Source organism: Thalassophryne amazonica, chromosome 15 (assembly GCF_902500255.1).
Source record: "Thalassophryne amazonica chromosome 15, fThaAma1.1, whole genome shotgun sequence".
Taxonomy (NCBI): Eukaryota; Metazoa; Chordata; class Actinopteri; order Batrachoidiformes; family Batrachoididae; genus Thalassophryne; species Thalassophryne amazonica.
Genome location: NC_047117.1, coordinates 63,835,671 through 63,858,629, shown reverse-complemented (window position 1 = coordinate 63,858,629; position 22,959 = coordinate 63,835,671).

The following is a 22,959-nucleotide window of genomic DNA, read 5'->3' as shown; positions in this document are numbered from 1 at the left end:
CGTGACCAGGGAGAGAGAGAGTCATACACGCCCACCTGTAAAAGAGACAGAGAGAACCAAACAGAAAAGCATCCAACAAGGAGATAAACAAAAAGAAGACAGCCTACACATAAAAACAGACTACAACCAAGAGATAAAAGCAGATCAAACACACCTCCTGACATCTAACCTCTGCGAAATATCTTGTAAATAAGTTCAGAGGTGTTATTAGGTTCTTAAAACAGTGTTTGCACTTTTATAAGTGTTTATTTCACGCTAGCTTTTACATAATATATGAGAAACATGGACATAAACACACAAAACGAAGAGTTTTTGAAGAGACCAGTGACTGTGAATTTCAACAGTCTGGCAAGATGGACTGACGGATGGACTGACGGACGAAAAGCCTTCGCAATACCTGATGACTATATTTGATGGCCTCGGGTAAAAATGGACACAAGCACAAATATTTTTCTCCCTTTAGCTCAAATTAGAAATTAAGTTAGAAATTAAAACAAAGTACCTCAATACATATCTCTCATTTTCCGAAAATTATGTTGTTTTTTCCTCAATCCAAATTACACAAATAACATTATGTTCTTGTGGTGCAAATTTTTTAAACTAAAATGTTAGCATATTTTATTTATTACATGACATGGCATAGAGTGGACTTCTGCTCTTGAGTCTTCCATCTTGTAGAGATTTTCTTCTTTGAATTGCAAGTACTGACTGCAAAAGGGTGGCACGGTGGCTTAGTTAGCACTGTTGCCTCACAGCAAGAAGGTCATGGAATTGCTTCCACCTGGTCCTTTCTGTGTGGAGTTGCTGCTTTTCAGAAGCGGCAAGTCTGCTACTTAATCCCTCTCAAAGCCATTTAAAAATCTCAATCATGAGTCACTTTTGTGCATATTAAAGTCACTAACTGGGGCTCTTGTCTTGTTGCACTTAAGAAACGAGACTCGTCCTCCGTTCTACTGGCACAGCTCCAAACGCTGTGCGGCTTTCTGCCGAGACAGAGTCGGGTAACTTAATAACTTCAAAGCAAATCACCACTTTAAATAAAATGACACCCCTTTCCAAACGCTGTAATACAGACAATAAACTACAATCGACTAAAATGTTTTTTTCCTCCCAAAATGAGACATCCTTGCATTCTTTATGAACTACATCCTGTGCAGCACAGCCAGCTGCAAGAGGTCAGCTCAGATGTATAGAAAGACATTTATGCCAATAATGTCTGAAAGGAAATGCTTTTGACAAAAACTACAGATTTTGTTTATTTCTAATTAGTACACAGAAAATTCACAAGAGGTATCGATAGGGAATCGGACCGATAAGCGGAATCAATAATGGTATCGATAGATAAAATCTTATGAATACCCATCCCTAGGCACACTCACACACCGATGTCAGGGTGCTGCCATGCAAAGCGCTCACTACACACCGGGAGCAACTGCGGATTCAGGACCTTGCCCAAGGGCCCTTACTGATTTTCCAGTCAGGGTGTGGTTTGAACTGAGGATCCTCTGGTCTCAAGCCCAATGCTTAACCACTAGACCATCACCTCCCATCCATCACTAGTCATGCAGTCATGGTGAAGAGAAATAGAGAAAGATTTTCTTTAAAAAAAAATTTGTGTAATAGTGGGGGGGGGGGGGGGGTACAGTTTATTGACTTGTCAAAAATTCAACATGGGTTTACTCTAGGGCACACAAGATTACATCACAGATTACAGTGCTGAGGCTCACTGAAACTATGCAAATAGAATTGTTGTAATAAAGATTCATATTGTCTTGTAACCAGGAAAGTCAGGTCAGGTTTGGGAGTTTTGTGCTATAAGATGCAACAACCACCAAACCAGCGGTCCATCTTGATCTCTGGACAGCAAACATCTATCTCAGGCTTCCCCAACCCTGCTTCTCCCGTTTTCCCAGTCTACTTGTTGCAACCATATTTAGCAGTGGCTGGAGCAAAGGGAGACAAAAACATGCAGGGAAGATGATTTTCAGGAGCAGGGTTTGTGACCCCTCATCTGTGTGCTGAAGGCAGCAGTTATATGGGCCTCTCTTTGGCTGTGTGCAATTACAGAGTGGTCATCATCACTGAGTAACCTTCATGCTGGACTATGATCAAGAAAGTAGCACACATAACCTTTGTGTTGTAATAGAAGTTCCATTACAGTGTAAGCGGTAAGCCTCATCTGGGTCTCCCAAACTGCTCATTAGATACAACGTCATTCCAGAAGCACCCAGTGATTCTTTGGTGCAACCTACTACCAGAAGCATCCAGTCATCGTCTTACTTGCATCATCACTGGTAAGTATCCAGGTCTCGCAGCCATAGAGCAACACCTTCATACTTCTCATACACCTCTGGTCAATAACGTCATAACTCTACCTCCTCCAAACAACAAAGTGCTACAAATCTAGCATGAACCTGAAGTATCCCAAGTTGTGAATGAGCATGGCAGACTTTTCAAGGTCTGACAGACATAATGGAACAACGTATTGACAAACCAAGTTAACTTGAGCTCTGAAAGACACCTCAATCACACAAATTACAACTATCATCACGTTCGAGTTAGTCCTAACGAGTGTGTGTGCTGCAGAGGTGGCTGGGAGTCCAGTGAGCTTTGGGGAAAAAAAACAAAACTCGACTCGACTTTTGCTGAGCGGTGTGCTTACTCAGGAGGACTTGATGCAGCCTGCCTGCAGCAAATAGATGAGATGCAGCAAGTTGTGACTGGAGTGGGAAGGTGTTCCATTTTAATTTAATATTATTGAAGCACTGGGTGCCTTGTTTTCACTCAGGAACATGGGCAAAAGTTGCTTGTTTGCATCATTCCAAATATTTATTTTTATTTTTGCTTTATTTTTGCTCATCCAAAAAAAAAAAAAAAAAAAGTCAGATTTGTTGCACGCCTAGTGGGGATGTGTGCATGTTGGTGTTTACTTGCACACGTGTGCGAGTGGTGGGTGTGTTTGTAATTGAGGTAGTGTAAGCGTGGGTCGATCAGTTCATTCTCGCTCAGTTTCTCTCGTTCTAGTCTCTCAATTAGGTGGCGTGCAACCCCGTAGGGAGCCATTGTTTGAGCAGCAGCGGAAGACAAACAAGAGCTGCCACCGTGTGCAGGAGTTCCCTCTGCAACACTTGAGATTGTTGCAGTTCACTCTCCAGCTCCTGAACACACATACACGCAGAGCAACATTTGCATACATTAATGCTGGGGCAAAAAGAAACACTTTTATGTTCGTACTCACAAACACAATCAGGATTTATGCACAAATGTCAATACCACAACTGAAGAAAACATGCTGGTTTCAGACTATCACACAAACACACAGGGAAGTTTACAGCGCTGTGCTGCTGTTGATAGTAAATGGACCAAAACCAAACATCCAAAGGGAAAAAGTACAAGGGGACACACATGTTTACACACAAAGTACACCGTAAGGGATAGCTAACTGTAGCCTTATAGCTCCATCCGACAGGCTGCACAGTGTTAGATGATAATGTGCCAGCACTTGTTCCCTCATGTTACTTTGCTTGCGTTGTTCACAGCAAAAGTACCTTATTTGAACAAGGCACTTTTGCTGTGAAGAACGCACAACTGCCCGGTGTGGGACCCACTGATTGCTTAAGTGTTCCTGAGGGCCCTGTCACACCTTGATCATTTAGCCATCATATTCCGACTGTAAAAGCGCTGTCATACGCTGCACATATAGCATATTCATAATCAGTTGGATGCATACGTTGTATTCTTAACCAGTGGTGGGCACAGCTAACCGAAAAGTTAGCTTCGATAACCACTAACTGAAAAGTTAGCGCTAACTGAAAAGTTAACGCTAAAACCGCTAAAAACATTTAGCGCAAGTTATAGCTAACCGCTAACTTTCAGTATTGGCCTGGGACTGTCGGCTACTGATAAGCCAGTTACGAGTTTAAGAACTGCAAAGGCTTCTAGAGTAAATTTAAAGGTGATCACAAACCCAAAACAAACACACAAAATGAGGTGTAGTTTAGAATTAAATATATTTGGGGATGGCACCTATTTTGAATGATTGTTTTTGTCTCTTTATGCTCACTTATATTATCAATATAATTTAAGTGAGCCTTAAGTGGCAAGAGATTCTGTTTGTTTTTTTGTAACTGAGGTTGTAGGGTGCATGCGTAAATTGCAGCGCTTTCACTGTGCTGTCAAAGGCTCAATTGTTGCTTATTTTTGATCAAGAGTGTTTTCAGGTAAGATTGTTCATGGACTTTCAGGTGAATATTACATTTTAACATAGACCCTTAAAGTCGTGCTGAACGGGTGCTAAAAACAAACGTGCGTGAGCACCATCAATGATGTGGTTCACACCCCTGTAGCACCTGCAAACAAAATTGTCTGGCGGTGCCACTGCCTGCCGAGAAGATGACCAACACTGAAGGCAAGAAGCAACTAGGAATGTCGCCACAGAGCCATTTCAACCTATGTCACAGAGACGGTGTTCCAGTGTCCCACCTGTCTTTGACTCTGCCATTTCAGACAGCTAACTCATTGCAGACTCCAGCTGTTTGGCAAAACAAACCTTACTTTTGGCTAGCTAAGAGATAGCTGTTAGCTCAAGTTAATTTAACGTGCAGTTGAAGGGGAAAATTTATATGATAGCTAATGACAGCATTCATCCATAGGCATTTGGACATCACGCAAATCAGAACCTCTGAAGGTAAGAGAGTAAAGTGTCTCAAACAAGCTAGATAACAACTTACATTAACAGACTAGAACATCCTTTAAGCCCCTTTCACACTGGCGTATTCGTAGAGCTGCTCATTGTGGCGTATTGTCTATGCCGATTTGAGCAGCTCTACGCCCACTTTTAGCAGCTCTACATCGAGTTTTTGCTCCCAACGCAGCAGTATGTTGAGGGCTACTTGCATAGGATGGAAGAAATTAAATGTTTAATTTTCTTCAGTGTAGGGCGCTGGACACAGACAATATACAGTTTAAAGCAGGTCTGCGCAGCACCGCATTACTGCATGCAAGTCTATGCAACATGGCGCGCTTGTACACATCCACAAACTCAGTGCGTGCACCCAGAGAAATCAGCTGGAGAAAATGACCACGCAGCCGCAGTGCCTCTGTGTGCGCTCAGAACAGCTGATCTAACTGATGGACGTGTGTGTGCTCAGAACAGGGAATCAAAAAGTAATAATAATAATAATAAAAATTATGTTAAATGACTGTTTCTGACGTGCACCACACCGTGCAGTAGAGCAGTGATTTTCAACCTTTTTTGAGCCGCGGCACCCTTTTTATATTTACAAAATCCTGCGGCACACCACTGTCATGTGTCACGTGTCACGCACCACTAACTCGACTGTCTCTACACGGTGCATTAGCACGTTACCAACACGTGTGGTACAGATATGACGTAACATAGTATACTATAGTCATGGAGCTGTATATAAGAACTAGAGAGCGCAGTCCCATTGCTGCACACTAAACGAAAAGGTCCCTTCATGGACAGCGACATGATGTCTCCTAACCGGGCAAAATATTGATGAAGTACCCGGATGTTAATGCATTTTCAATGGAGATCCGCGACTGAACACACTCAGAAAAATGCTCGCAAAATACGTGTTAAAATGCCATTTTGTCCTGGATATCGAGCCAGTAAAATTAAATTACATTAAATTATGTCAGGAAAGTATTAAATTTACTCTGACACACACGCATTCTCAAATATTAGTGTTGAAAGTTACACGGATCTGTGTTGTTCAAGCTACGCTACTCGGCTGAGCTGCTGCTGCTGTTCAACGCAGCGCGGCTCCTAAAACCATTACAATACATTTATATATATTATATTTTTACACAATTATCCTTTATTGACCGAGGTTCATTCATGAAGTCAGTGGTGTGTGTGTGCACATCTCTGTGTGTGTGGCAGCACAGCGCGGGTCATTAATCTCATTATTTTAAGGTGCAAAAAAAAACTCCCCAGTCTTGTCGAACAATTTTTAGTCACTAACGACAAGAATTTTAACTAGACATTGGTCTAGCAGTGGAAAATATCAACTAGACATAAGTGAAATTAATGATCCGTGTCATCGGGCGACACAGGTACGGAGACATACAGCTGTTTATCATCCAAATATCATGGTCAAAGTGACAACAATAACCAAAACCACTTACTTATGGAAGGAAATACTGTCTCCCTTGTTCCTCCGTTTGTGACTTTGCCAAGATGCGCAGCTTTCCGGCACATTCCACCTGTTTCTTGACGAGACTAAGTGAACTTCTATGCACGCAAATCACTAACTTGCCCCGAATTAAAATGGCGATCACGCCTCCTTGTCGGCACACGGCTCAGCGCTACTGCGCGCTTTGCTGCCATCTACTGAAATAAAAGAGCATTACACCATCTGCCACACTATTACAGCACATACACCCGATAATGGTGATATTTGATAATTGCCCACGGCACCCCTGACGATCGATCATGGCACCGCGGTTGAGAATCACTGCAGTAGAGGACAGAGAGCACTTCCACAGAGGCAGAAAATAGCAGCTTTGGCTACATACATGGCACTAATTCAACTGTAAACCCCTCATGATACAGTCCACTGTTTATCAAGCACAGCGATGTGTTCTGCACAGCCGACAGGAGGGAACTGGTTTTAAATAGCGGCAAGGGCTACACGCGACTGTGTGCACACATTAAAAAGCGAACACATGCAGCTGCAAGCAGATCTACGAACATAGAAAAAGGCTGAGTACCCGCGCATTTCGAACATATTTAAATGAAACACAACGCCGCAATATGCAGCTCTACAAATACGCCAATGTGAAAGGGGCTTTAGCTGGTCTTAAACAAGCCATTTCACTAATGGCCCAGTCACACGGCACAGAACGATTTGTCAATGAAGGGAAAAAAGTAAAAAAGTCACAATTCGATGAGAAAAGGTGGGCCAAAGAGCCGAATAGCCTGCGAATCAGGAGCACAAAAGGGACGAAAGAGAAACGAACGGAAACCGAAGCCAACATTGATCTCGACCCTTTAAGTGAACGTGCCTGGAGTCACAGCTGGAGCAGTGTGTTTTTGCATCTATGAGTTCCAGGACTCGGCGCCAGGACGGAGCTCATAGCGCCTGAGTCCTGGAGAAACTGCAAACAGAAGCTGTGGAGGTTGGTGGGACCACCTGCTCTGGTTTCTCCTCCAGAACAAAAGAGGGATCATCTCATCATCATCAGAATCCACACTGTCTGTCGACATGCTGTGCACTCCATCTTGTTCCAATTCTCAAAAAAAAACAAAAAACAAAACAAACAAAACTCTGGTGTGCCGTGGTCACTGGTGTGTCACTGTATTATGTAAGCCATATATATTGATTTGTAACAGCAAACTGTCAAAAGGGGGAACAAATATAAGTGTAAAGATGATTAAATATATCAGAGCAGTAAATTGATCAGTGCGTGTGAATGCCGCGCACTGACTTCTCGTGCAGTTATTTCCGCCAGCTGCCACTGATTCACAACATGAATTCTGCCTTCCAGAACAGCTCTTAGATAATCATTTGAATCATCTACCTGTTGTTACATGTACAGAAGGGCTGGATTGTCATTCCTACACTCATATTGTTATATTTAATAAAAAATAATAAATGCACGCAGGAGCTGCTGCTGCCGCTGACACTGCCTTCAAGTACCGTCTGAAATTACACAACTTTCTGGTTGTTTCAATTTCAGCAGTTGCTTGTGGCAAAATAATTACGTAGTGGATATACGCCCAACCGTTGGTTCAATAAAGTAAACACGCGAGCATATACACCAAACCACAACCGACCAATGAGCGCGCTTGTAAGTTCACTTCCGGTTTCAATGCGGGGGGAGGGGTGTGTGGATATTTTCTCACCGGCTGCGGGAGGGTTCGCAGCCCTCGGAGGGGCTGTGATCTAAAGCGGTTCTGTTTCTCATCACACCCAGGGAACTGTGCCAAACTAACACCATCTTACAGCCAACAAGCAGCATTTTGTTCATCAAAACTGTTTCGTCGTCGATAACAGGCTTCCGTTCAAAATGCTTATGAACCTTGTCTGTTTTCATCCATTGCATTGTTTTTTTCGCAGTAATTAAAGACGGCGCTGTTAAATGTGTCAAACATACTCCGCTTTTCATGCCACAATAGAGCCTTAAAAAGTGGTGTAAAAACGTAGTTTAGATGCACAAAACGTGTCAAATACACGATCACGGTTGGGCGAATAAGGTAAGACATTATATTTATCTACCCAATGGTTGGACGAATAGCCTTTGCCAAATAATTAATTGTATCAACACAAAAGATTAATTCTGGCCTATATAAGGTGCCTGAGCCCAGTGAAGCTGACTCCCCCACCCAGATAAAAAAATCCAAGCAAACAGGCTGAGTTTGCCCTGTAATTTCAGACGGTGCATGAACGCAGCAGCAGTAGCAGCGCTCAGAAACGGCTTCTGCACTGTGTGAAAACATTCCGCTGGTTGAACAAAGTCAAACTAAACGCTAACGTTACAAAAACTAACCAAAAGATTAAAAAACATCAAGAACGACAGCAAAATGAAATACGGACGAATTGAGGATTTCGCTGCCCTTTGTTCAAATTTTTCAACACTTTAAAAATCCTGACCAAGCAACCGCTGCAGGAACGAAGATGTGAAGGCTAAAAGATTCTTGTTTGGTTAGGACTTCATTGCTCTTCGTTAAGTGCTGTGTGACTGGGCCATAAGGCTGTCTGAGATCATATTACATGGTTCTTCCCATCACAAATATGGCAACTATTGTATTAACAGTTCCAGGTGAAAAAGATATATCAATGTTTCAACTGCCTCCAAACTGTTGTTTTTGGTAACTTTTTGAGAAGCATTGGCATGGGGGGTCCTGACCCCCAGTACTCCCCATAAATGGGCTGGCACACACTGGGGCATCCCCATTCAACCTCTAGGTCTCAGCTGCAGGAAAACAAGAACACTCTGCTGCTCTCCATCTGTCTCAATTTCTCCTTCATCCTTTCATCCCTTCATCTGTTTTCTCTCCAGAGAAATAGAGGATTCTGAAGCCATAAAAGTTTTATAGAAGCTATAAAGAGTAAGCTTGTACCGTCGGCCCTTCTGATGTCTCCGTCCCCGCTCTGTCCCAGAGAAGATAAATGGCCAGTCAGGTAAAGAATTTCTCTGCAAATCTAATAATGACTCCACTTTCTTTTCAGACTTCAGCTTTCTGTTTTCACTCCCAGGTTTCAGTTTAAGGTTTCAGATGGTTAATGCCATTCTGGTGCCCAATGAAGCCCTTGGGTTTATGGTGTACTAGTTTCTGACAGATTCAATAAAAGCACTCGTATTCTAATACCCGGACAAACCCTTTGTGGCATCACCCAATTCAACTGAATTCAATTTATTTCTACAGTGACAAATCACACCATAAATCCCCCCAAAGCCTTTCATAATGGTAAGCTCTAACCTTACCCACCCCTCCAAATCAGCCATAGGTGAAGATCAGGTTTGAAGTTCAAAAGGGGTGGCTCTATGCATCACCATCTTGACAGTGCCTAAATCCCAGCCAAGAGGTGGAGCATGGGCAAGACCGTCATGACTCGGGCAGAAAGAATCAAACTCAAATATGCCCAGCGAGTTTGAAGCTGCCATTCTAGCTAAGGCTAACAGGCCAGGTTACCTGAATTCAGATGATCAATACATATTTGTGTTGACTGTGTGTGTGTATGTGTGTGTGTGTTTGTTTGTTTGTTTTTTTTGAGGGGGGGGGGGTGTTGTCTCATAATGGCTGGTTTGGGTGCAGGTATCGACAACAATGACTGGCATATTTCGTTGATAAATAATGATACATCCACACAGTGGCTGTCAAAAAACCTGTCATACCAGAATTCCTGTTTAACAAGGAGAACTTCTTGGACAAAAACAAAACAACAACAACAACAAAAAACAAAACAACATCATCAAGCAAACAAACACAAAAAACCTATTTTGGATGACTACATTTCCAAAAACTAAGAAAAACTCCAATGTACTCAATTGCAAATGGTTAAAAAGCCTTTATTTGCCTGCCAAGGTCATTTTAAAGTTTAATTGATTACTAATTCAAATATCCAACACACACACACACACATTATACACATATAATTCATACATTTATTTCCTCTAGTCTGGACTATTGTAATTCATTATTATCAGGTTGTCCTAAAAGTTCCCTGAAAAGCCTTCAGTTAATTCAAAATGCTGCAGCTAGAGTACTGACGGGGACTAGAAGGAGAGAGCATATTTCACCCATATTGGCCTCTCTTCATTGGCTTCCTGTTAATTCTAGAATAGAATTTAAAATTCTTCTTCTTACTTATAAGGTTTTGAATAATCAGGTCCCATCTTATCTTAGGGACCTCATAGTACCATATCACCCCAATAGAGTGCTTCACTCTCAGACTGCAGGCTTACTTGTAGTTCCTAGGGTTTTTAAGAGTATAGAATGGGAGGCAGAGCCTTCAGCTTTCAGGCTCCTCTCCTGTGGAACCAGCTCCCAATTCAGATCAGGGAGACAGATAACCTCTCTACTTTTAAGATTAGGCTTAAAACTTTCCTTTTTGCTAAAGCTTATAGTTAGGGCTGGATCAGGTGACCCTGAACCATCCCTTAGTTATGCTGCTATAGACTTAGACTGCTGGGGGGTTCCTTTCCCTTTTTACTCTGTATGCACCACTCTGCATTTAATCATTAGTGATTGATCTCTGCTCTCTTCCACAGCATGTCTTTTTCCTGATTCTCTCCCCTCAGCCCCAACCAGTCCCAGCAGAAGACTGCCCCTCCCTCAGCCTGGTTCTGCTGGAGGTTTCTTCCTGTTAAAAGGGAGTTTTTCCTTCCCACTGTCGCCAAGTGCTTGCTCACAGGGGGTCGTTTTGACCGTTGGGGTTTTTCTGTAATTATTGTATGGCTTTTGCCTTACAATATAAAGCGCCTTGGGGCAACCGTTTGTTGTGATTTGGCGCTATATAAATAAAATTGATTTGATTTGATATATATATATATATATATATATATATATATATATATATATATATATATATATATGCACTTATTTTGGCTGTAAGTTGGAGATTTTAACATGGACTTCTATGGGAAGTAACTCAATTATGGAGGCAGTCTCAAGTGGCCATTCAAGGAACAGCAGGTTTTGGCTTCATTTTACAGAAAGGGAGGTTACCAATTGGACAGCAATGGTATGCTCAATGGAGACTGAAAATTCATTTTGTGCATTCAAAGCTGACCATGTTGTGGAACTGAGAGCTTGCAGATTCTATTTCTTTGCATTGCATTCTAAACTCCAAGGATATACTGCCAGTCTTTCAGTGTCAAATTAAAGCAGACATATTCACTGTAATGTACTATTGACATATATGCCACTGTTTCTACTGCGTGCATCTCTACCTATTCATAAAATAAGGGAAATGACTTCCACATACAACATGGGCTGGCAAATGGGAGATGACAGTTATTCAGTGAAAAAAGGGTGCAGGCGCTTTTTTCCCCGAACCTATGCAGCAAGCTGTAAAATAGCAAGTGAGCGAACAACAAGAGAAATAAATGACTTTCTGGACAAAGGCGGCAGCAAAGCAGAAAGCATTTCTCCTGAGGCTAAGAGGGGGAACGAGAGCGAGATGGAGAGATGGAGGTGGGGAGCGAGGGAGCAGGGAGGGGATACATCACCTTGTGCAGCGCTCTATCATTTGCATGGTTTATACTCTCCAAGGCCCCCGCCATGCAAATGACTCATAAAGTAGAAATAGAGAGACTTTGGAGCTGGTGTCAGGAGTGAATTTATATATGATTGCCAGGCGGGCCCAGCATCTTAAATCATTTTCAATTAGATGACACTTTCAATATCGAGCCGCTGATTTAGAGATATTAAAACTTCTTCTGCCTTATTCTCCACAGAGCTGAAAGCAAGCAAGCTTATCTGCCAGCCTCCTCACCCCACACGCTCTTCCTGCATCCTTTCATCCTGTTTTCCTCTCTTTTAAGGTATATGTCAAAAAGCTCTTTTACAGAAAAGAGCCAGACTTCCAACAGAACCAAGGCCCCAGCACAGGAAATAAGGGCATTTTGGAATTCATTTTAAATTTACCATGTCATTGCTCTGCTGTGGCACATGCAGCACTGGAACAAACGTCTTCTGTTACAATTACCACGGACAGGGATGCAATTCATTGTGACATCAATTCTCAGAATGCCAGGAAAAGTTCTCAATTTGTGATGGTATTGCTATGAATCTTATGTTAAGCTATATTAGTTTTACAGTCAGCTAGTTTTATATTCAGTTGTCTTCGGATTCTGATAACTTTTCGGTTACTAGCAGCTATGTTATGCAAGCTGCATAGTGAGTTTGATATATTACTATATATTTTGTTAGTTTGAGACTAATTTGGCGTTATATTCTGTCAGTACCCAGGCGGTTTTATATGTAGTTAGCTTTACATTCAGTTAATTTAATAATGTTATTTTTCAACTCTTGTTAGGCCCCATGTCCATGTACCATTTTTTTCTGGATGTTTTCTTAGCCTTCTTCATCTCAGCCGAATACTGATTAAAAACCACTCACTCTCATCAGGAACCAAGCGTCTGTCCAGTTTTTTTTTCTTTTTTTCATTTCTCAATTGTAATAGATTTTGTGTGACGTATCACCTGACTGTTGACACAGACAGCTTTACCCTTCACCACCTCACCCTCATGGAGTGCCAAGTTTGGCTCAGCCTGATTAGTTGCCTGAAAAGGCACTGCAGTGACATCACAGGGCCTTTCTGAAAAGTTGAGGGATTCGCCACCCCCAACACACACACACACACACACACACACACACACACACACACACACACACACACACACACACACACACACACACACACACACACACACACACACACACACACAAAGAAGAGGGGGGCTCTGAAAATAAAGACATTGGATGTGGCACTTTTTCTGCATGCAGACACATTACACTTCATTCTCAGTTAGAGAAATTGATAAAAGCTGCTGGTCCCCAGTAAAAGAGTGCTATATGGAGACAGGGCCTTAGGTTTTCAGTTACATTAAATTATGATGTCATGATAGATTCACACTGCTTTCACAATATATTGTTAGTTGGAGATTAATTTGGCTTTGTATTCTGATATTTTCCAGTTGGCTTTATATGTAGTGACTTTCATATTTAGTTAGCTTTCTTTTCACTTTTCTTGTGTTTAATTGGCTTTATACTGACTTACATTTAGATTTACCTCCTTAAAAAAAAAGATTTTCTAGGTTCAGGGTTATACATTTAGCTTCATATTGATTTCATTTTGTTTTCAGCTCTGTTGCCTTTCCATAAGCTTTTCATTTACCTTTATGCTTGATTTTCTTTGCATTCATTTAGACCTGGATTTGTCATCTTGTATTAAGCACCCATCACACACAGCAAGAATGTGAAGGAACCAGCCCGACACGGCAAATATTGCCATAATCCGACGTAGTCGTGAGGAAAAGAGGCATGATCACCAGTGTCAGAACACACCCGAATTACCTCGTCCACACCTGCATGATGGCATCCAAAGCGCATGTAGACAACAGGTAGATGACACAGACTGCTGTCAGACGGCCATAAAAGGTGCTGAAGACTGCCCGATGTCCAAACGTCTGGATGGCAAACATGGGACCAGAATGGGAGGGAGCGATGTGTTCCTCACACGCACGTGCGCAGTGCGCGTGTGTACATGGCACATGTGTGCGCCGTGCACAAGCGTGGGGCTGCAATTATCATTCAGCTGTGTGTGTGTGTGTGTGCATGCATGACACTACATGAGCTACAAAGCGTGCGGGGAGGCACATGGACACATTGCTGAAAGTTTGCTGGCAGTGGGCCATGCTGTCACACGTGTCAGACGGAGGCTTTCCAGGGAACTTTAATTTCTTTTTTGTTCACTTCAGGACCATAACACAACTCTGGACACTGTGATGGTTGAATTATCACATGGAATTTATTTTTTTATTTTGGGTGAGAGGATTTTAACCACAGGCTGCAGTCCGGCTCCACGTCCACATTTCGCGCTGTGAAACACTCATGGATCACTGTTGGAGGTGAGAGTCCATCCATCCATCCATTTTCTTCTGCTGTATCCGGAGTCGGGTCGAGGGGGCAGCAGCTCAAGTAAAGCCGCCCAGACCTCCCGATCCACACACACCTCCCCCAGCTCCTCCGGGGAATCCCAAGGCGTCCCAAGCCAGCAGAGAGATGTAGTCCCTCCAACGTGTCCTGGGTCTTCCCCGGAGCCTCCTCCCAATGGGATGTGCCAATAAACATGACTCTCACCTCCAATGGGAGGTGAGAGTCATGTTTATTAATGCTGTCATGGCCTGGCACAACAGTTCCACGTCATATCTCCTACAGTTAGAAGGTGATCATATACGTATTTCAGCAGTCAGATCCATTCAGCTCCGAGCCTGATGCGATACTGCGCACCACAGAGAGGCGCAGCTGCCCGTGTTATATCCAGTTATGATGGAGACAATATTCACATTATTTAAGTCGCCCATGGGAAAGAACAGACATATATCTGTACTGTAAGGTCCACTGTGGATATAAGCCTGTGCAGCGGCGTGCACACAGTAGTGCACAGTGCTTTCGGTTCGATAGCCGCTGTTCACATTCACTGTACATAATAATTCATAATTATTATCATGATGAAGCACGCCACATACATTTCAACAGTCCCTTTGTGCTCTGGGGGTGGGGTTGGGTTGGAGTGAACATTATTATACGTGGCACGTGCAGGTCATACCAGCAGGCTTTGCCGTGCCAGATCCATCTTGAGGTTCCCTCATATGCGCTCAAATCATTTCGGTTCCTGGTTTGTCACCATCAGAATATGTAAACTGCGACCAGATGCATCATACTGCCGGCCAATTTTGACAAACTATGTGGACTCTCGCAGATGGCTGTCAGAACATTTTGGAACTGAAATCCAGCACTTTTCGGATGTATGCTAATTTGTCATTCTGATGCCATTCTGCGTGATTCTGGCTATGTGTGACGGGGGTATTAGTCATATATGGTATTCACTGGCTTTGTATTCTGTTAATTTTAGTTTTGGTTATTTTTAAATCATCTTTACTTTCAGTGACAGCTAGCTTTGTGGGGGTTTTGTTAGCCTTCTTTTCACTGTTTTATGTTCATTTGGCTTCATATTTAGCTGACCGTGCATACTTAGCTGACTGGACTTAATATTATGTGTGGTTATATTTATGTTCAGTTATTAATATTTGGTTAACATTGTTTTCATTGTTTTGTCGTAAAATGTTACATCATATCAAACCCTAAACCTCGTATAGCCAGAATTCCTTGATGTAATGGTGCTATCACCGAAGTGACTAGGGGTGTCGGAAAAAATCGATTCACGTCTGAATCGCGATTCATATTCATTACAATTCTGAATCGATCCAAAATGTCCAAGAATCAAGTTTTAAAAACCATTTTTTTTTACATTTTCTTGCTTAGTCGCTGTGTGTACTGTTTGTCAGGCAACGGCTTCCGTACTACAGCGTCCCCATGAGGGGAGGGTCCGGCGTCCTTCAAACACTCGTGAGCTGCAGAGTTCAGTGGCTGTAGCTTAGCATGGCGGACAAAGAGCTAATTCAGCCAGCACTGTCTTTGCTGAAGGCAAATGTTTGGGCGCATTTTGGACTTTATTATTTGCCGCGTAAGAAGGAGGTTGACATGACTTATGCAGTGCACAAAATCTGCAAAATGAAAGTCAAGTACTTCGGAAACACTTCAAATCCGCAAGCCCACATGTTACGCCATCACCTGGAGCTAAAAGAGGGGAGCAGCGTTATCTGCCGACTACTGACCAGCGCTTCGCTAAACTGCCAGCCAACTCAGAACGAGCAAAGCAGATAAGTAAATTTACATCTAGAATCACTTGATTAACCTTGTAAAGCTGCATTTTCTTAAACATCAACATTTTTTAAGTAATATAACTATTTCTCAGAGCTCTTTGAATCGAAAATCGATTCTGAATCGAATCGTCACCCCAAGAATCGGAATCGAATCGAGAGTTGTTGAACGATTCACATCCCTAGAAGTGACTAAACATTTTCATGTTAAATACATTTGCTAAAATCTCAGTTTAGACATGATTATTCCAGCGTCTTTGTAAAGATTTAGCCAGGTGTAGTGTGCAGTGTCTTCTGGAGTAGCAAATCCCAAAATAAAATTCTTAGAAATGAACCATCATCGTACCAAAACATCAATGACAAAATGTTTTTTACTGTTGATTCAGCCAGAAATGACAAATTATGATACAATCACATAAGTCAAATTGTTTACTGCAACTAAAAGAAAAGCAAGTACCAAAAAAAAAAAATCTGTGCAACACAAACTATACAAAAGTTCCATGTGTCTATAGTCCTGGGGTGGGGGCGCAGGACACACGCCCCAGTCACAAATCGCGTGGATAAGCTCGCCCAGCACACCCAGGATTGCCTGATTAAACACAGCTTCCACCTCCGTTGCTTCTTTGAGGATCAGTCGGATGTGTCGAACACACTGAACCCAGTTCAGCTTCAACCTCAACATCGCTGGATGGACAGATTCTCCTGCTGGAACAGGCTCCTTTTTCTCTTGCCTGGACAATAATGAAGGTAGAAATGGGAAGTGATTAACAAAAGCAAGTTTTAAAAAATTATATATACACATACATACAGAGTGACATCCCCCCCCCCCCAAAAAAAAACAACAAGAATTGTAATAAAAAAACAAAACAAAACAAAAACAACCTTTCAGTTTCTGCATGATCATTCTCCAGAGTTTCAGTTATCTTGGTCACTTTGCATAAAAGTTATGTTTTTTCAAAATTATGCTCCAACAAATCAGACCATTTAGAGCAGTGGTCTCCAAACTATTCCACAAAGGGCAGAGAGGGTGCAGGTTTTCTTTGCAGCCACTGACTCCAGCTGGTGATTTCACTGGTGAACTCATCCCACCTGCTCCAAGTGATGTTGATCAGTGAAATCACCTGCTGCAAAGAAAACCTGCACCCTCTCGGCCCTTTCTGGAATAGTTTGGAGACCACTGATTTAGAGCATAATTTGATAGAACATGACTTTTATGCAAAGCAACCATGATAACTGAAACTTTGGGGAAGGTCCAGCTTCAACAAAATTTGCTGGACCTTGGTGGGATTTTTTTACAATATTTTTATGGCTTTCTTCTTTTTTGGGGGGGGGGCACCCTGTGTGTACACATATATATATATATATATATATATATATATATATATATATATATATATATACACACACACACACACACACACACACCGTACTTGGGAAATACATTTTGGAGCTAAAAGCTACGTGATGTGAGCCATTATTCTTACCAGTGATGAACATCACTGGTATCTGGTATGATCACTGGTATGATCATCACTTACCAGTGATGAAAAAAACATTACAGCAATGGCACTAAATTAGATGTAAACATTTGTTGTCATGCTGACTTTAGATGTTTTTCTGTCCGAAGTTAATACTTTAAAGCGGAGCACAGAGTTAGCTAGCTCACTGTGTCTGCATACATGAGACAACAATGTATAATGTTACTTTAACACAAGTTTAGACTCAAAATCTGTTTGTTAAAGTGTGCTTCCCACCAATGGGATAAGTAACGTTAAATGGTGACTTCAAGCAGACCACAGACAAAGTCACAAAAAAACCCCAAAACTTACCATCCGTCACTTCCAACAAAGCCGTGGACGAGTCGCGGTCATCCTACCTCCGGGTGCTCGTCGGTAAGCAGCGTTCCTTTGGTCGAACCATTTCCAGCCCTTACAGTCCGACCTACTCCGGTCATTGTGGTCCTGTAATCACTTTTAAGCTTTTTCAGCTGTTCTCTGCGTTGCTGTAATGTCCGGTACCCGTGAGCAGCTAAAGGCTGGGAGATTTTCTCATTTTGGGTCGCTTCATCCACCTCTCTGTATTCTCTCCTCCGCCACCAAACACAAACATCCGCAACTCATCCACGGACCAGTGCGAGTAATAAAACCTCACCGTGAAACAAAAGAAAAACCCGGTTTCTGTAACACCGTTGTGAGTATTTAAAAATGGCTGGTTTGATTCTCGTCTCGGACGGCACACTCATGACTCGTCCAGTGACGAAATTCTCTGACCAATCAGTGGCTGGCAGCCTGTTGACATCACATTTTAGTATCAGCTCGGCTTGCTTGGAACCGCTCCTGAGCAGGTACTAAAAAAAGCACCCGGTACCAGGTACTAACCCTAATGGAAAAGCAAAAAAAAAAAACGAGTAGAGTCGAGCCGAGTAGTGCTACTTTTGTAAAGTAGAAAAGCGCCTTATCTGTGGTGCAAATTTGGTGAGAATCTGTGAAGTAGTTTTGATGTAATCCTTCAAAGATTATATAAAGTGAATCTTTATCCAGAATCCAGATCCAGATCACCTCCAAAATTTAATGGATTCTTCCATGGCCTAATATTTATCCATGTTGAAAATTTGGTCAAAATCCTTGAAGTATTTTTGACGTAATCCTTCAAAGCATATATAAAAAGAAATATTGATCCAGAATCCGGATTCAGATCCGGATCACCTCCAAAATTCAGTGGAGTCTTTCATGCCCTAATATCTATCTGTGGTGCAAATTTGGTGAGAATCAGTGAAGTAGTTTTGACGTAATCCTTCATAAGGTATATAAAGTGAAATCTTGAGCCAGAATCCAGATTCAGATCTGGTTCACCTCCAAAATATAATGGAGTCTTCCATGGCCTAATTTATATCTGTGGTGAAAATTTGGTGAGAATCCATGAAATAGTTTTGACGTAATCCTTCAAAGCCTATATAACGTGAAACCTGATCCAGAATCCGGACCCAAATCAACTCCAAAATGTAATGGGTTCTTCCATGGTCTAATATGTATCTGTAGTGAAAATTTGTCCAAATCCGTGCAGTAGCTTTGATGTAATCCTGCTAAAAGACAGACAGACAGACAAACAAAAAAATAAACGCAGGTGATTTTATTACTTCCTTGGTGGCCACAATAAAAAAAAAAAACTAAGAAATTACTTGTTCATAAGTATTCACACCCTTGACTCAATATTTTGTTGATGCACCTTTGGCAGCAGTTACAGCCTCAGGTCTTCTTGATTATGATGCCAGAAGCTTGCTGTAAATATCTTTGGGCAGTTTTGCCCATTCCTTTTTGCAACTCCTTTCAAGCTCCATCAGGTTGGATGGGGAGCGTCGGTGCACAGCCATTTTCAGATCTCTCCAGAGATGTTCAGTTGGATTCAGGTCTGGGCTCTGGCTGGGCCACTCAAAGACATTCACAGAGTTGTCCTGAAGCCACTCCTTTGATATCTTGGCTGTGCGCTTAGGGTCACTGTCCTGCTGAAAGATGAACCGCCCCCCCAGTCTGAGGTCAAGAGCGCTCTGGAGCAGGTTTTCATCCAGGATGTCTCTGTACATTGCTGCGTTCATCTTTCCCTCAATCCTGACTAGTCTCCCAGTTCCTGCCCCTGAAAAACATCCCCACAGCATGATGCTGCCAACACCATGCTTCACTGTAGGGATGGTGCCTGGTTTCCTCCAAACATGACACCTGGCATTCACACCAAAGAGTTCAAACTTAGTCTCATCACACCAGAGAATTTTGTTTCTCATGGTCTGAGAGTCCTTCAGTTGCCTTTTGTCAAACTCCAGGCGGGCTGTCATGTGCCTTTTACTAAGGAGTGGCTTCCATCTGTCCAATCAACTGAATTTACTCCAGGTGGACTCCAATTAAGCTGTACAGACATCTTAAAACTGATCATTGGAAACAAGATGCATCTGAGCTCAATTTTGAGCTTCATGGCAAAAGCTATGAATACTTGCGTACGGTACATGTGATTTCTTAGTTTTTTATTTTTGATAAATTTGCAAAAATCTAAAAAAAAAAAAAAAAAAACTTTTGTCACATCGCCATTATGGAGTATCGTGTGTAGAGTTTTGAGGAAAAAAATGAATTTCATCTAAACACAACAAAATGTAGAAAAAGTGAAGCTGTGAATACTTTCCGGGTGCACTGCGCATGGGTGCTCAGTCAATCTGACTGTGCAAAGAAGGAATAGGAAAGCTCAGATCACACACACACACACACACACACACACACACACACACACACACACACACACACACACACACACACACACACACACACACACACACACACACACACACACACACACACACACACACACAGGGGGAGTGTTGCAAATGTGCTTCAAGTTCATCTCCTCAATGTAATTGCAGAAAATTTGATTTTCAATACTCTGACAGTCAGATTATGCCATTTTGCAGCCTATAGGTATTTAAAACTATGGTTATGAGCCAAAATATCATGCAAACTTTTATATGAAACTTTCAGTGCGTCACAGTCACAATAACATGAGTGCTCTAAGTCTGGACTCGCACGTCATCAAAATGAGCATCGCTCCTGAATCTCTTTAAATAGTCTTGCCTCATTCATATTCTGCTCATGTGGCTCTCTCGACCTTTCTCCAGGCTGCCTATCAAGCATTCTCTGCATCATACTAAACCACTCTAACATCTCCCTCTGCTATAATGTGGACCTCAATTTGAAAGGCACATATATTTAACAAAGTGCTTCAATGCAACCATGGTTCCTTCAGCGTTTCTCCAAAGCATGAACGCTGACTGAAATTGACAGACTAAGGGCCTTATCACAAGCTTTGCTCGCTTGCATCACCAATCACTACATTTCTCCAACACTGTAAGAGTCCACTTGGTCAGCAACCACCAGCCCTCTCTGAGCCAGTAAAATCTATATCTTAATGGACATACACTAACAGAATGCCCCATAGTAATGCAGCCAAATGACATTGATACCTTTCAATGTTCTAGTCCGCCTCTTTCATTTTATTAAATTTATGTCTCCCTCCCGCCTCCGGTATAATCATCTCCCCTCATTGTAGCTACAAAACCAAACTTTTGAGGACACAAAAATTTGTCATCCAGCTGCATAGATTCACTTAGAATTTGGGTTAAAATCAATGTGGAAAATAAGTACTAACAATACTGCTAACCTAACCTGCAATTTTTGTTGGTTTAGTGAACTGTACCAATTTGGGGGTCAGTGGCTTATTTATGGGTACTTTGATGTAAAGGAGTCTTCAGAAATCAATGAACCAACATTTTAGTTCACAATGTAGAACAGGTTTGAATTTGTAACCACAAGACTCACTCACTGTGGTCTAGTGACCTTCAGCCTACTTAGAGAGATAGCTAAGTACTCCTTTTGTGTCTCAACATAGTCATGGTAAGTCAAAACATACGTAGTTCTGACAGATGATTCTGCTGTACTGTCCTGCTGGGCTGATTGCTTTTAGCAAGTGTATAAGGCTGATCCACCAGTCCAGCATCCGTGGTGCCAGGTTCCTGGTGGCTCATCCTCCAGTCAGCTGTTGACCCACCAAAACCCAGTGAGATTCCAAGGCTGATGAACCAGCTCAGGTCATGTAAAATTGCAGGGATCTTGGGTATTATGACTGAATTTCTTCAGGTGGGTGGAGATGTTGTTCTCTTGGCATTGCAAACAATCTTTGGGGGACAGGCATTATTCCAACAGACTGGAAGAAATGGAAACAATGATTATCTGGGCTGCAACAACTGCAGGGGTACCACACTGCTCTCCATGCCAGGAAAGGCACTTGCAATGTCCATTCTCAATGGGATTCAGTATAACTTGTTTGGTGCTCAGCAACCAGAGTAGTCTGGTTTTATACCCAGGAAGTAAACCATTCGCTGCTTACTAGCTCTGAGTACTCATTGAATATAATTATGTATATCAGTAAAAAAGAGTAAAAATAAGCACAACGAGGTCAATATATAACTGCCAGTTTTCATAAAACACTATTACAGATAGCAAAACTGGGGGGGGACCCCAGACCTGAAGTGTCACAGCCTCGTAGCCAGTTTCTTTTCTCAACTGTTTGCATACAGGTGTTGGGATGAGAGATCCTGGGCTATTGACTCTATTCGGTACTATAACATTTCCCATAATCCCTCTGCGCTTCCCAGATGCACCGTGGTGCCAGAAGAGTTCCGGCGTTTCAAAGCCATGTAAACAATGGCTAGCGAGGATGTGGATGGCACAGATTCAGCAAGTTCACGAGCAATTATGATGATGACATGTTCTCTCAAGTTGAGAGAATTATCTAGAGGAGCTGTAGCACCTGTGATGAACTTTCACTGTGCCCGGATGTTGTCTTGTTGTACATACTTCACAAGGTGTGCTTACACTGTGCCCTGAACTGGAACTCTGCTGAAACTCTCCTGTCCTGTGCACTGGCAACATTTCCTGCATATTCGTTTTGTGAACTGTTTTGTAAATTGTGTCGGTAGCATGGTCCAAGCAGAGGGTCACCCCTTTGAGTCTGGTCTGCTTGAGGTTTCTTCCTCAAATCATCAGAGGGAGTTTTTCCTGACCACTGTCACCTGTGTGTTTGCTCTAGGAGTTGGTAAGGTTAGACCTTACTTTTGTGAAGCATCTTGAGGCAACTTTGCTGTGATTTGGCGCTATATAAATGAAAATAAATTGAAACTGAAACCAACCTCTCGCGTGAATCACAGAGTGCGAAACGGTGCAAGATTCACAAATGCGAAACAGCAAATGGTCAAGATGGGAAGCTTCATTTCTCACTTTTTATTCTACTTTTGGTATTTTGTTACATATTTTGAAACACTCCATTCATTTGTTACGTCTTCAAGCAAAACAAATATGGAAACTTGATCTGGAATTGAACCTGGGACCTCTCACACTCCAAATGAAAATCATACCTCTTGACCAACAAGCAGGGACACGACAAGGACCTCAAGTGCAAAAGAAAAAGTCAACTCAAAAATATTCAAATGTCACATTCCTGTGG